The sequence below is a fragment of the Hypanus sabinus genome, chromosome 8 (assembly GCF_030144855.1).
Source record: "Hypanus sabinus isolate sHypSab1 chromosome 8, sHypSab1.hap1, whole genome shotgun sequence".
In the NCBI taxonomy this organism is placed as follows: Eukaryota; Metazoa; Chordata; class Chondrichthyes; order Myliobatiformes; family Dasyatidae; genus Hypanus; species Hypanus sabinus.
This window is the reverse complement of record NC_082713.1, coordinates 139,780,547-139,796,249: the sequence shown is the minus strand read 5'-3', so window position 1 is coordinate 139,796,249 and position 15,703 is coordinate 139,780,547. Positions and strand designations below refer to the sequence as shown.

The 15,703-nt window shown below is 39.1% G+C and overlaps 1 long non-coding RNA gene across 1 annotated transcript; it reads right to left on the bottom strand.

Moving 5' to 3' along the window:
* Positions 1-3,659: 3,659 nt before the first annotated feature.
* LOC132398491 (uncharacterized) lies at positions 3,660-9,694 on the bottom strand. Its single transcript, XR_009513674.1, has 2 exons — positions 4,190-9,694; positions 3,660-4,104 (listed from the first exon to the last, which is right to left on the bottom strand). It is a non-coding gene; the product is annotated as an uncharacterized LOC132398491 (long non-coding RNA).
* Positions 9,695-15,703: the final 6,009 nt, after the last annotated feature.

Genomic DNA, 15,703 nt, shown 5'->3' with positions numbered 1-15,703 from the left:
ATTCTAACAAATTAAGATCTTCATTTAACACTATTTTATGAGTTAGCCAATGATTCGTTTAGGGTTTTAGAGCCTGAGTTTGCTAATAATTGTGAGACACTCAATTAAGAAATCTTAATGTTTACATTAACATCCATTAAGATCCATTAAGATCCAACATGTAACACATAACAAAGCTGAATAATATGATTAGTTTGTATATTAAAATCTTTCTTTCTAATGGCCTCAATATAAGTAATGATTTACAAATGTATCTTTCTGTGCAACCAATTTCTATGTAAAATGTAAAATGTTGCTCATCCAAAATCACTTACCCGATTCCCTCTTTCTCCCAGAAACCTTTTGAAGTTCTTGTGCTTAGTTTTAGATCAGTCTACCAATAACATAACATAACATTTTAAAGACTATGAATTAATGAGAGATAAGATAAGGGTTAGGGTGATTCGGATCTTCCCACAGACATGGGGAGCTGCCATACAAACAGAGAAGGCAAATAGAAGATGCATAGAATCCCTATGCTAATTGGTGGTTAAGAGCCAAATATATAGATGGAAAGAGAGAATTTACAGGGTCTTGCATGTGGGATGTATGATTTTATAGAAGTATCTTGTACATTAAAAAGATATTTTTATTTTGAGAAGTTATTTCAGCTGATGTTTCCTTTTTCGGGTAATGATGTGACTTCCATGGATAGGACAAGTATCCCAAAACTAGTTGATGGTGATGACAGATCAGGACCAAAGGACCGTTCCAAATAGTATGTTTGTCGGCTGGTAGCATATGAATGAAATTACTTCCATTTTCCTCTGAGTATTGCTAAGTTTGTACATTGGAGGGCAGATTTCAAAATTTCAGAGTTGTCACATTTCTTCTAATAAGGATGGAGAATGACTAGCTCTGAGTTAAGTGTGGAGGCTAATAGAACATAGAACAGTTCTACACAGGAACAGACCCTTCAGCCCACAATAATGCACCAAGCAAAATTAGTAATCAATTCCTCCACTCTCTGTAAGGATTTTGTATGTTCTCCCTGTGATTGTGTGGGTTTCCTCTGTGTGCTCTGGTTTCCTCCCACATTCTAAAAACATATTGATTAGTAGGTTTATTGGTCACATGGGTGTAACTGGGCGGTGCAGGCTCATTGGGCAATAAGGGCCCGTTACTGTGTTGTATCTCTAAATTAATTAATTAATCGGGCCTGCAGCTAAACTAAGCCCAGTTGCCTACGCAATAATCCTTTCATTTCTGTAGATCCATGTGCCTATCTATGAGTCCCTTGAATACCTGCATTGTATTTGTCCTCACTACCATCCTGGGCATCACTTTCCAGAAATTCAAGGCAAGTTCTTTCACTTACTGTGTAAAAAAAAACTTGCCTTGCACATCCTTGAACTTGCCCCATCTCACCTTAAATGCCTGCCCTCTGGTATTGGACATTTCAACCCTGGGGGAAAATTGTGGGATCCACAGACACTTCCATAGATGGGTCAGGAGATGCCTGATGGGAAGCAGATTTGGTAATTTGTAAAATGGTGCTTTCCTTCTGCGATTTATGGTGGGTTTCCATTTGCTCCTGATGTATGGACTTAAGATTTTGTGCTATTCTAAATGCTTTTTCACTACTTAGGGCTGTCAAGGTCATGTATTCTCAGGAGTCAGTTGGGATCTTGCATTTTTCCAAAGGAAGTGTTGAGAACATCTTAAATATTTACCTCCCTCCACCTGGTAACCTTCTCTTGTGTATAGTTTTCTCTTGGTATAGTTTTAGGAAATTGGCATTGGGTATGTGAAATTTGAAGCCTGCTCAACAGAGCTGATTGAGTGCAATTAGAATTCCAAAGATGGGGAAATCATCTTGGGAAATGGCACTTACATCCATTCAATTATCCTTGCAGCTCAATTAGAGGATTCTGCAAGAAAGTGTTGGTGGTATCTTTCTAAGTACCTTGAAGTGCCGACTATAAACAATCCACATCTCCAGAGCATATATTGTTTGAGGGAAAGGATGACATTGCTTGGCAGTCAGTAGGCTTTATCATATTTAATACCTACACTGGTTAAATGGGTTTGTATCCTGATGGGCTGGTTGTCAAATCTACTGAGTAATAGGAGCTAATTTTGTGACCATCTTCTGATAATAAATGTGATATCTGTATAATGTGTGAAATAAGGTTTACTTTGTTCTTTTTCAATTGAATTTGGTTTCAGTTGTGACAATCTCAATGTTCTGCCAGGGTGAGGTAGTAGGTTGTGTAGTTTCAGGGTAGTGATTTTGCCCCATCTGAAGATAACTATACAACCTACTGCCTTCCCTGAAGAGCAATATGACAGCATGCAATTTGATTTTAAAAATCAGTCAAGCAGTATGATACAAGAAATAATGAAGAACTACAGTTTCTGTATTTAAAATGACTGGTGTTTAAAATATCTGAAGTATATAATAGATTGTTTTTTAACACACAATGGAATAGTTTATCGAGAACAAGTGCTGGTTTATTTTGTTTTGTGTCTATTTGAAAGCAATACCACATTTTCACAACATTAGAAGGTGGGTGCTACGGTGGTTAAGTCATTGCATAATGCCCATAGCCAAGGAGCATGCAAATGTGAAATCATTCTGAAGCAGAAGTAAATATTTGGAAATTATTGGAAACCAATGTAGAATTGATTTAACTTGGATTACTGGAGGATAATGTCATGTATATAATCATTTTTGCTACTATATCTGGCGTAACTTTTGCTTGCCATTACCTTATTTGCATTTATTTCCATGCAATCAGATGTTATAACATTCCTTGTAAATGCAATAAAAACTAACAATATATAATTATTCTATGAATAATAAAAATCAAGAATTAACATTATATTGTTGAACTGAAGTTGCCAATAAAAACATTTATACTGAAAAAAATAAGTATATAAAATTACATTTAATATACTTCTCGATGTATTTATGCACAACATGTAAGTTTGCTTGATTTCACTGTTGAAGTGCTTCAAAATGTGGTATTTTTATTTTGAATCCATTGTATAAATGTATAGATTATTTTTATCTTTAACTCTGGAGCAACCAACATATACAGTAGCTGACCATGGAAAAAGCACCGAGTTTCAAGTTTAAGGCCAACAACATTTAGTGATTGTTCTTACACCTTGTTAATGTTCATGGCTAAACTAACTTTAACAGGGAAATTCAGTCACATGAATTAAAATGATAGACCAGATGGGATAATTGTATCTGAGGAATGAAGACATTTTCCACCAATCGTAATTGTAGCACCAATTACAAGTTGCAGTAATTTTTGAACTGAAAATTTAGTTCCTTTGCATAATATTTGTGGATACAAATTCCTGGATAGCATAACTGGAGTGATGCTATCCAGGAACTTGTATCCAGAAATAAAGGTACAAAATTATCATTTCAACAGGAGCACCTTTGAGAGTGTCCTGACCAGAAGCATCACTGTCTGGTATGGGAATTGCAAGTCATCTGACTGCAGGTCCCTACGAAGGATTGCAAGGACTGCTGAGAGTATCATCAGGGTCTCTCTTCCACCTATCAGAGACATTTATCAGGAGTATTGCTTATGCAGGGCCCTTAGCATTATAAATAATCCCTTTTACCCATCCAACAACCTCTTTGACTCCCTATTATTGGGCAGGAGGTACTGTAAAATTAGGGCAAGAATTGTTAGGATGGGAAACAGCTTCTTACCCTAGACCAGGGGTCAGCAACCTTTACCACTGAAAGAGCCACTTGGACCCGTTTCCCACAGAAAAGAAAACACTGGGAGCCGCAAAACCCGTTTGACATTTAAAATGAAATAACACTGCAAACAACGTTTTTTTTTGCCTTTATGCTATGTATAAACAAACTATAATGTGTTGCATTTATGAAATTGATGAACTCCTGCAGAGAAAACGAAATTACATTTCTGCATGCAACAAAAACATTTTGAACTCCGAAAAAAAGACGTTGGGTTGAAAGTTACTTTTAAGTAAAATATTCAATGTCTATTTGAGTCCTTCTTGTATTTATGAAAAACGCCGAACTTAAATTTTCCGCCAGCAGCAAACCAAAAATAACGTCAGCCAGCTGTCATCCTGAAAAATGAAAGGACTATTTCACTGAACTATGAAAAAATATGAATATAAGTAAAATAATAGGCAATTAAAATATTTATCATACTTGGTTAATGGGATTTCTGCTCCTGGACCTCAGCGCACAGCGTCTGCACATCAGGGCTGTATGATGTCACCTTCATCTTTACACAGGATCGCAAGCTGTCATCTGTGAGGTTTTCAATATCACTCCATTTGTGTTTCTGAGCAAGAACGGCCTTCTGACGGGCAACATCTTCAAGGTCTGCTGTCAAGCGTCTAAACTTGGACACCCATATGTCTTTGTCGGCTATGTCGGCCAGTTCCATCTCAAGATCAGGTTGACTCACACCTGCCAATGCAGTCGTATTCAGTAGGGAAGGATCGATGCTTAAGGGAGTGACCGGGAAGGATAATGTGTTTTTTTCCTCTCTGAACTCACAGAAGCGTTTCCCAAACGATGTTTGCATTGCGATGATTGCAGAATGTAAATACTCCGAAATTATCATGTCGTGACCTTGTTTGAACTCTCTCAAATTGGGGAAGTGAGACAAAGTGCCTTTCTGTAAATCTCTGGCAAGCACTGTCAACTTGCGCTCGAATGCCAAAACATCCTCCAACATGTGCAGGGCTGTACGTCCTTTCCCCTGAAGAGCTGTGTTCAGCGTGTTCAGGTGCGCTGTCATGTCTACCATGAAGTGTAGCTTTTCCAGCCACTCTGGCTGTTCCAGCTCAGGAAAGGTGAGCCCTTTGCTGCCCAGGAAAGTTTTCACTTCTTCCAGACACGCGACAAAGCGTTTCAGCACCTTCCGTCTGGACAGCCAGCGATAAAAACACGTTGTAGCGGTGTCAGTAAACTGCAGTCAAAGATAGCTTTATTCGAACTAAACAGCCTTGCTTTTAAGCCTCCCTCAACCCAGCCCCCATGGACGCAGATGCTGCAAAAGACGCGTACTCACAAACCCCCGTAGGCTATCTCCCTTAGCCGGAATGCTGGCTAATTGTGAGCCGTTTCGGATGTGGCAGGAAATGTGTCGCTACACTTAGGTTGTACAAGATCACCATAATTACATTTCAAAAGCTAACAAACTAACATAAAATACATTTTAATTAAATACTGACCAATTATTTCCCAAAGCCACAGGGAGCCGCAGCACAGAGGTGAAAGAGCCACAAATGGCTCGGGAGCCGCAGGTTGCCGACCCCCGCCCTAGACCATAAGACTACTGAACTCCCTGCCACCGTCCTGGTCTCATCCCATATGAAGCACCAGTAGCGTTGTACAGTTTACTTTTTAACTTCTATTGTGTGGGCATAATGAATAACGTTAATTTATTTCTGGTAATATTACCTTATGTGTTATTTGTGTGTGTTATATGTACGGTACTGTGCACCTTGGTCCAGAGGAATATTTTCTTGTTTGGCAGTGTACATCTGTACAGTTGAAAGACAATAAACTTGAACTTGTACCTGTACTGCTTTTAATTCAAAATTACTTAAGGAAACATATTCTTGGCGACAGAAAGTTTAAAAAATTCAACAGGAAATGTACAGCCTCCAGCAAACGGGGAGGTTACTATCATAATGGGATTTCTGAGAGGGTGTAATAAAATATCTTAACAAGTTTTTCCATCCAAACTCTGTGAATTGGTACACTTCCATTGATATCTCCATATTGTTGTCCATTCTTTCTCAGATATAATTATCCCTCCTTCCTTCTCCCATTTTGTTTTAATGTATGAAGTCGAATGTGTTTTAAAATTTGACAACCCCTTATACATGCTTGAAATGATTCTACTACCATTATCAAAATGCAAATCATTATCATATTTTTTTGGGACTGTCCTGTTATCAAAAACTATTGGAGGGGGATACACAATGCCCTACAAGACATCTTTAAATGTGAAATACCCTTGGAGAGTAAGACCATATATTTTGGATATATACCTCAAGAATGGTTGAAAAGAGATAAATATTTAATGAATATACTGTTGGTGGCTGGTAAAAAGACTCTTACTAGGAAATGGTTATCACAGGAGAGCCCAACTTTAAATACATAGATGGAAATTACAATGGACATTTACAAAATGGAGAAGATAACAGCATCTGTTAATCATAAGCTGGAACAATTTGATTCATACTGGGAAAAATGGTTTAACTACATAATGCCTCATAGGCCTGATTTTATTCTCACAAATCAATGAATCTGTTGTAAAAAAAAATCACTCCCTACTTGTACATAGTTCTTTCCTTTTGCTTGTTTTTTCTTTCCACTCTTTTCTATAAGTGTATACCTCAGATAAATACTTTGTGGAGATTTGTGATATATATGATTATATGATGTGTATGTACAATGTCTGATATACATCTTATGGAAATATTTGATGAACTTCAATAAAAAAATTACCAAAAAAAAAGAAATGTACAGCCTCATCAATATCTGTCACACTGTCAACTGACTTGTACATGTTGTCTGGGAAGTTTCAAAAGAAAATCTGTATTCCTGACCTGCACTGCATCAATTTTTGTTCTTAAAGTTGCTCTTTCGTACAGTGATTGGTATTTCAAATTGTGTTGGCTGATATTTGGAAAAACAGCATCAAATCATGAATTGAGGTGGCAATTAGGCACGTTTTTCATTGAAATCATTCTTGTTGAGTCTCCATGTTTATCTGCCATTTTGTAATTTGAGTAAATGCAAAGAAAACTCTCGCAGGTGAATTGCTGTCAAATTTGTAGCATGCTGGTTTTCAGGTGTAATCATTTTCCCAAATAAATTACACTTTATACAGCCTTTCCATTCCTTTTCTTTAATACACCAATGAACTTTCGATCGCTTCCATTAGAATTTCATATCAATAGAAGTAATGACAGTTTGTATCTTACAATTTGTGTAATTAAATATGTCAAAGCAGATTTTTCCATATTAAACATTGAAGTAAAGTATGTGGTAGTTGTTGCTGAACTGTACACAATACTAAAACTTAATAATTTCTCTTTCCATTTTCTGTAGATTACAGTGTCTTAAATCTTCAAACTTATTGTAGATTCCCTTTTAAGAAGAATCTTAAATGATTACGTAACAGATCTAAAAAAGAAAATGGGTGTACAGGCATCCCTCTTTATAGCAACAGGGCTTAGATACCACTGATGTAAGACGGAGACAAAAGAGATTGCAGATGCTAGAATCTGGAGCAAAACCTGAGATGCTGAAGGACCTCAGTTTGTCAGGCAGCATTTGTAGGGGAAATAAACAGTTGACATTTTAGGTGAAGACCATTTATGGACTGATATCACTGATGCAAGTCACCGAGAGATGCCAGAATACAGTAAATATCATTATTCAAATACAGTAGCTAACTGCAGTTTCAGTTCACAAGTAATGTTATTGCGATAAATTCCCTTAGAAATACTCTCCATGTTAGGATGGGTGTGAATGGTGGAGGAATGGAGATTGCATTGGTGTCCTATGCCCCTGTGGTTGGGGAAAAGGCAGCAAGAACATTTGCTGTAATGGTCAAGGAGAGCTCAAAAGGGAACGCTCCAATCAGTAATTGGATGGTGGTGTAAAAAAGTCAAGTTTGAGGCCTTGATGAATCTTAAATTCATGTGTTTAGGAGATTGGGGTTGGGGCCTGAGCTTTGGGGTTTGCTGGGCTGAGACAGAGAAAAGTAGTTGGAGATTCTGCAAGAAATGAATCCACTGCAATTTTCCTATTGCCACAATAGGTCTATTGACACAATCTCAATGGGTCTCCACATGGCCTTGGATACCTGGATAATACAAATACCTCTGTCAGGATATTGTTTATTGACTATAACTCAGTGTTTAACACCATAATCCCAACAGTTCTGATTGAAATGCTACAGAACCTGAGCCTCTGTACCTCTCCCTCTACAACTGGATCCTCAACTTCCTAACCAGAAGACCACAATCTGTGTAGAATGGAAATAACATCTCCACCTCGCTGACAATCAATACTGGTGCACCACAGGATTGTGTGCTTAGGCCACTGCTCTACTCTCTCTACACCCATGACTGTGTGGCTAGGAACAGTTCAAATATCATCTAAATATTTGCTGATGATACAACCATTGTTGGCAGAATTTCAGATGGTGATGAAAAGGTGTACAGGAGCAAGATGTACCAGTTAATGGACTGGTGTTGCAGCAACAAACTTGCACTCAACATCAGCAAGACCAAAGAGCTGATTGTGGACTTCAGGAACGCTAAGATGAGGGAACACAAACCAATCCTCATAGAGGGATCAAAATTTCAATTTCAATTTCCTGGGTATTACTATCTCTGAGGACCTAGCCTGGTCCCAACATATCATGCAAATATAAAGAAGGCAAGACAGCAGCTATACATCTTTAACAGTTTGAGAAGATTTGTTATGTCACCTAAAACACTCACAAATTTCTACAGATGTACCATGGAGAGCATTCTAACTGGCAGCATTACCATCTGGTATTGGTGGGGGCTACTGTACAGAATTGAAGTAAATTGCAGAAAGTTGCAAAATTAGTCAGCTCCATCATGGGTACTAATCTCCATAGTTTCCAAGATATCTTCAAGGAGCAGTGCTTCAGGAAGGCAGCAACCATCATTAAGGACCCCCACCACCCAATACATGCCCTTTTCTTATTGTTACCATTAGAAAAGAGGTACAGGAGCTTGAAGACACACACTCAACAATTCAGGAACAGCTTTTTCCCCTCTGCCATCCAATTTCTAAATGGACATTGAACCCATCAATACCAGCTCAATATTTTTTTAAAAAAATTGATTTTGTATTATTTATTTTAACTTAGCTATTTAAGATACATATAATGACTGTAATTCAATTTTTTCTATATTTATCATGTATTATACTGCTGCAGTAAAGTCAACAAATTTCATGATATTAAACTTGATTCTGATTCTGACAAGTTCAGCAGGTGTAGTATGTGTATACAATAATACTTGCAAGATTTAGAGAAGTACCCGATATAAATGGCTAACTGTTATCTAACATTGCAATAAGGACTTTGAATTTCTATCTGGAAGTACATCCAGAACATTCAGGCTGCAGTCAGGTCCTTGAAACAAATTTGTCAGTGGAATACTGTCAATTGGTTGTGAGAATTTGTGCAAGATTCTATTTTGTCATCATTATCATTACGTATTGATGCGCCATCAATAACTCACACTGAGACGTAAGGCGAGATATCGGCTTTTATTGACTGGAAGAAGGAACCAGGAGTGAGTGTCTATCATACAATGTCCTGTAGACTGAGGCCGAGCGTCAGGCCTCAGATCGCCTTTATACAGGGGCCTGTGGGAGGAGCCACAGGAGCAGTCAGCAGGGGGCGTGTCCAGACAGGCACATAGTTCACCACATGTAGTAAAAATGATAGCACCTTTCCACACGCACGCAGTTATAGCTTTGAGCAAAAAATTCTAAATTTCTGTCACAACTTCAGCAAAAATTCACAGGGTGCACTGTCTATCTGTGCAAATCTGAAAATCTGATTTTATAAATATGGCCTGTAATTCTCTCACAAGTGAAAAGGAAAATAGTTCTATCTTAGAATATGTGCCAATGTTTATTTAATGCTCTGTATAATTTTTAAATATGTAATTAAAATTATCCTTTCCAATTTTCTGTGTAAAAACTATTTAATGTGATAGACTGTTTAATGATATTACATCAGCGCAGAACACATCAGGTATCCTTGAAATGGTGCCTGACTGCAGCCAATGACTAATAAGTACTGAGAGAACGGAAATCAACTTCTGTCAGTAGGCAATACTTAACCTGTGTAGCCTATCACCATCAAGTACAGTCTGTGAGATAATTTAGTCTGCAGCTGTGTGCCAGGGTAACCCTCAGCACAAATTTTCAATGAATATCTGCCAGTATAATTCATAGAAGAGTTGATGAGACATGATTGGATAATTATCGTATTTGCAGATGTTAGAAATCCAAAGTAGCACCTTCACATTTCATTGTATTATAACGAGTACATATCTTTCTAGTTTCTTGGTATCTTTAACACCAAAGCAGTAAAGGACAGCCGGCGCAAACCCTCCCCTAATAGTTGAATGACTAAATGTGGAAAACAATTGAGGAAAGAACTCTTTGCAATATTTTTCTTTATCTAGGGTTAACCAACCTCAATTTCACCCACTTTTGGAACCATTGGGTTCAGGTATGTCAGGGTAGGGTGTTCCTAATGATATGGTTAGGAGGGTTTTGTGTGGGTCAAGGTTGGGGAACCTTAGGGTGAGGAGAATAGTGGGTGAGTTGGTAGTGTGGGGTGTGTATCTGTGGTGAGGGTAGGTGTGTTACCTGATCTAATTGAGGAGCACACTGCCTGGAATAAGGATGTGAGTGTATGGTATTGTACACAGGGTGAAAGGGAGCAGGTGTTGACTAGCCTGTGTGGATCAGGATGTGAATGTCAGGGGTTTGGGTGTAGGAGTCCATGGGATGAAAGATCCTGAGATTGACAGCCTGTGTTGATGGGATGAATTGCCTGGGACCTGGGTGTGATGTGTGAGGGTGTATGTGGACGGATACGGTTCCATGGTAGCATAATGGTTAGCCAATGCTATTACTGATTGTAGTGTTCTGGAGTTTGGAGTTCAATTGCGGCACTGTTCTGTAAGGTCTCTATACTTTCTCCCTGTGGAATGCTTGGGTTTCTCCAGGTGCTCAGGTTTCATCTCACAGTCCAGAGACATACTGCTATGTTAATTGGTTATTGTAAGTTGTCCCCGATTAGGCCAGGGTAAAATTGGGGTTGTGGGGTTGCTGAGGTGGCATGGCTTGAAGAACCTACTCTGTGCTGTATTGCTAAGTAAAATAAATAAGTAAATGTAAGGGTTTTTTTTCTTTATGTTACTGCATGTGTTAATCAAAATGGCTTCTTTGTTAAAAGTAAAAATACTTCTTTGTTATGCTAACCGGTGAGAGAGTGTTTTCTGTTTGGGTTAAAATTATTGATAATGAAAATTGTATTCATTTGTTAACCAATTTGGATAGAAGTTATTCTCTCTTCTGGGTCTGTGAGCTATTGTTGGCGGGCTTTTGGGGAGTCAGCGCGAGGGGGTGAGAGAGAGAGGATGCAATGCTGTAAGTTGGGTGACAGAACGGACCCCGAGGGGGTTCCGAGGCCAGGGCTTTCGGCGAGGAGAGGAGACGAAGACAGGCATGCCAGGGGTGCTTGGTTGATCACTTCAGGCGGTCCTGAGCTACGAGTTGAGGAGGTCTGAGGGGATCGAATGTTGGCCAAAAGGCTTCATTAATTGAGCGCCAACGGTTGTGCATGAAGTGGTTTGGACTTTGATAAGTTTGGCGCCTTTTACTTTTCCTTTTATATTGTATCTCTATTGAGAACATAGTTCCAGTAAGATCTCATATACTCATTTAATCGTATATGGTGTACAGTCTGTTATTTGGCGTGTTGGGGACATCACACAAGCTGATTACATAGTTTGGCGGGACCAAAAGCCGCGCCCTCTAGATGGGAGTGCGTTGAGTGAGCCTGAGGTTTACCAGGGGGTTTCATAAATAAAATAAGGGATTTATAGTTGGCTGAGGGTGATGATCAAGGGTTGTTTCTCAGACTGGAGGCCTGTGTCTAGTGGTGTGCCACAGGGGTTGGTGCTTTTTTATTCATGCTGCTTGCAATTTATACAAATGATTTGGATGTGAATGTACAAAAGTGGTTAGTATTCTAAAATAGGTGGTGTTGTAGTCAGTGTAGAAGGTTATGAAAAATTAGAGGGGACCTTGATCAGCTGGGTATGTGGACTGAGGATTGGCAAATGACTTTCAATCCAAATAAATATGAGGTATTTTGGGAAATCAAACCTAAGTAGAGGCCTGGGGAGCTATTATGGAATGGAGGAACATGGGATTCCAAAGGGTTCACTAAAAGCGGCATCACAGGTAGATAGAGTGGTGAAGAAAGTAATTGGCACACTGACCTTCATCAGTCAGGGCATTAAGTACAGGAGCTGGAGGTTATCTTGCAGTTATATAAATGTTGGTAAGACCGCATTTGGAGTTTTGTGTACAGTTTTGATCACTATTATGGAAAAAATGCTATTAAACTATAAAGAGTGCGAAAATTTTTACTAGGATGTTGTCTGGACCTGGGGGCCTGAAATACAAGGAGTGGTTGTATTGACAAGGACTTTATTCTCTGGAACATAGGAGATTGAGGGGTGACCTGATTGACCTATATAAGTTCATGAGGAGCATAAATAGGGTTAAAGCACATAGTCTTTTTCACAAGGATAATATGCTGAAAATAAGATCAGAGGCAAGAGGTGTAAAGGGGCATGAGAGGCAGCTTCTCCACAGCATGTGATGCATATCTGGAATGAGCTGCCAGAAATTACGGTTGAGATGGGCACATTAACAACATTTAAAAGCCATCTAGATAACTACATGGATAGGAAAGATTTAGGGTCATGGCCAAATGAGGACAGATGAGGCTAGTTTGCTGAGTAACACAATCAGCATGGATAAACTGGGCTGAAGGGCTTGTTTACAAGCTGTAGATTCTACAACTCTATGAGTTCCCCAGCCATTCAACAATCTGGGTGTCTCAGAAAACTGAGACACTGTATGGATCGCTGATAGATGAGGTCAACAATGTAGCAAAGGATAGAACAGAATGACTAAGAGAATAGTTTGAAGTGTAGAGGATCAGCATACAGAGCCAAAAAGCAGTTAATCTTGTGGTTGGTGGGTCTGACTATCCGAACGACAGTATACTTTTATTTTTCTTTTACCAATGAAAGGAATGTAATTGTTTGACTTTGCAACAAATTACAGTGGAAAAACAGTCCGAGCTTTTAAGCAATGTTACTTGCCAATGTCTTCAGGGAGACAGCAGGAAATAAGTCAATATTTCCACAAGTTTTTCAACAGTAATTCCAATATTGCTTCATCTTCCTTGCCAGGAAACTTTCCACTGATTGGGAATTTAAACAATGATGTATTTGTTTCAACTACCAAAAAGAAATTATTTTCAGGATAATTATCAATTTAAGGTACACAGGAATGCACAAATATAAAACTAGTATGACTGTGGCCTCCTCTATCATAAATTAGGAGACTACTACGTTGAGCACCTCCACTTCATCCGCCGAAACCGGAACTTTCCAGTGACCCAACATTTTAATTCCAATTCCCTTCCCGTTCCAACTGGTCAGTCCATTGCTTCCTTTTGTGCCACAATGAGTCCACTCTCAGGGTGGAGGAGCAACACTTTATATTCCATCTGGGTGGCCTCTAACTTTATGGCATGAATATCGATTTATACTTATGGTAAAAAAATTCCCTCCCCCTCTCAACCTCTTCTATTCCCGACTCTAGCCTCTTACCTCTTCTCGCCTGCCTATCATCTCCCCCGGTGCCCTTCCTCCTTCCCTTTCTCCTATGGTCCTCTCTCCTCTCCTATCAGATTCCTTCATCTCCAGCCCTTTACCTTTCATAAGAATATAAGAAATAGGAGCAAGAGTAGGCCATCTGGCCCATTGAGCCTGTTCCCCCATTCAATAAGATCATGGCTGATCTGGCCATGAGCTCATCTCCATCTACCTGCCTTTTCCCCATAACCCTTAATTCCACTACCATGCAAATATCTATCCAATCTTGTCTTAAATATATTTACTCAGAAAGCCTCCACTGCTTCATTGGCAGAGAATTTCACAGATTCACCACTCTCTGGGAAAAACAGTTCCTTCTCATCTGTCCTAAATCTACTCCCCCCCAAATCTTGAGGCTATGTACCCTAGTTCTAGACTCACCTACCAATGGAAACAACTTTACTGCCTCAATCTTATCTATCCCTTTCATAATTTTATATATTTATATAAGATCTAGTCTCATTCTTTTGAATTCTAGTGAATACAGTCCCAGGCAACTCAATCTCTCCTCATAGTCTAATCCCCTCATCTCAGAAACCAACCTGGTGAACCTCCTCTGCACCACCTCCGAAGCCAGTATATCCTTCTTCAAGTAAGGAGACCAGAACTGCACGCAATACTCCAGGTGTGGCCTCACCAGTACCCTGTACAGTTGCAGCAGAACCTCCCTGCTCTTAAATTCAATCTCTGTAGCAATGAAGGCTAAATTTCCATTTGTCTTCTTGATAGCCTGCTGCACCTGCATACCAACCTTTTGTGATTCATGCACAAGCACTTCCAAGTCCCTCTGCTCAGCAGCATACTGCAAATTTTTACCATTTAAATAATAATTTACCATTAAAATGATTTTCTTTCACCATTTTTCCTTCCAAAGTGGATGACCTCACATTTACCAACATTATACATCTGTCAGACCTTTGCCCATTCACTTAACCTATCTATATCTCCGACAGATTCTCTGTATCTTCTGCACAATTTGCTCTTCCACTGAATTTAGTATCATCAGCAAACTTAGACACATTACACTCAGTCTCCTCTTTCAGATTGTTTATGTATATCGTAAAAAGTTGCAGGCCCAGCACCGATCCCTGCAGCACACTGCTCACCACTGATAGCCAACCAGAGTAAAGCCCATGTATCCCAACTGTCTGCTTTCTATTAGCTACCAATCCTCTATCCATGCTAATACATCACTCCCAACTCTATGCATTCTGATCTTATGGATAAGTCTTTTTTGCTGCACCTTATCAAACACCTTCTGGAAATCCAAGTAAATAACATCCATCCATTCCCCTCTATCCACTGCGCTCATTATATCCTCAAAGAACTCCAGTAAGTTTGTCGAATAGGACCTGCCTTTGCTGAATCTATGCTGCGCTACCTGATGGATCCATTTCTTTCCAGATGCCTCACTATTTCTTCAATGATAGCTTCAATTATTTTCCCAACTACAGATGTTAAACAAACTGCCCTATAGTTACCTGCCTTTTGCCCACATCCTTTTTTGAACAGTGGCATGACATTCACCATCTTCCAATCCACCAGGACCTGCCCAGAGTCCAGAGAATTTTGGTAAATCATCACCAAAGCCTCTACCACCACATGAAGGCTCACATCCGAGTTGCACACCATTCTGATTTAGAAATATGTTACCATTCCTTCATTTATGCTAGGTCTAACTCCTAGACCTGCTGATCAAATATCATTGTATGACCATCACCTCAAGAAGGTCTGCAGGAATTCAAGGAGATGGCTCACTACCAACTTCTCAAGAGCAATAAGAACTGGGTAAACGATAATCTCACCTTTGCAATCAAAGCCCAGATCCTAAAAATGAATATAAGAGAAGTTTAAAGATCCATTGATCTAACTATTGATCTAGTGATCCAGTGACATAATTAAGGAAATCAGAGAAAACAGGTCTGTAAGGAGGAAAACATCATTTATTATCTACTCTTGGGATGTTCACTCGCACACGTCTCCAGACAGACTATCACAACATTTCAAACTGACACCATTTTGTCTTCAAACTACTATGTTATTTTGGCATGTACCAAGGAGGAATCTTTTTATTAACACTTTCCTTACACACTGCTTCACCATATATATTAAATTGATTCAGAGATTATTTCCATATGAAAAATTAGCTAGTTTCAATACATTTTATGTTCAT